Source organism: Triticum aestivum, chromosome 7B (assembly GCF_018294505.1).
Source record: "Triticum aestivum cultivar Chinese Spring chromosome 7B, IWGSC CS RefSeq v2.1, whole genome shotgun sequence".
In the NCBI taxonomy this organism is placed as follows: Eukaryota; Viridiplantae; Streptophyta; class Magnoliopsida; order Poales; family Poaceae; genus Triticum; species Triticum aestivum.
Window position 1 is genome coordinate 554005421 of NC_057813.1, and position 529 is coordinate 554005949.

The following is a 529-nucleotide window of genomic DNA, read 5'->3' on the forward strand; positions in this document are numbered from 1 at the left end:
TTTGAGGAAGGTCGTCAACACTGACTAGCTGGAGGTAGATGAAGGCGATCTGCCTGTTCTTTGTACATCGGACAGTGCAGAAAAAATGGCTGGCCTATTTGCTTTCAATCGACTGTTATATTCATAGAATCCTGTATTAATTTAGTGTGCCATGCATGTTGTAGAGCTATCATATGTCTCCTGTCTTTATTTCTCACCGACCTGCTATCTGCTACCTTTATACTGTACTAATTGTGCACACACTTCACCCACACTCACACTATTGTTTTTTTATGCATGGGTATTTTTGACTCTGACGCAGTGTTGATGAATGCAGAAAAGAAAAGACAGAGGTCGCTCCGGTGTAATTTGAAGATAAGCACTAAGCGTTTCATCGCTCTAATGGGTGCAGTGTCAGCAGTTGGAGACAGTAAACGTAGCTCTGCAGTTGATGATCTCAATTGCCACACACAACCATCCTAGGTGCTTGCTTTAACTTCGCGCTGTCAAATGTGGTTGCATGTTGCATATGGTGTCTAGCTTGTATTGC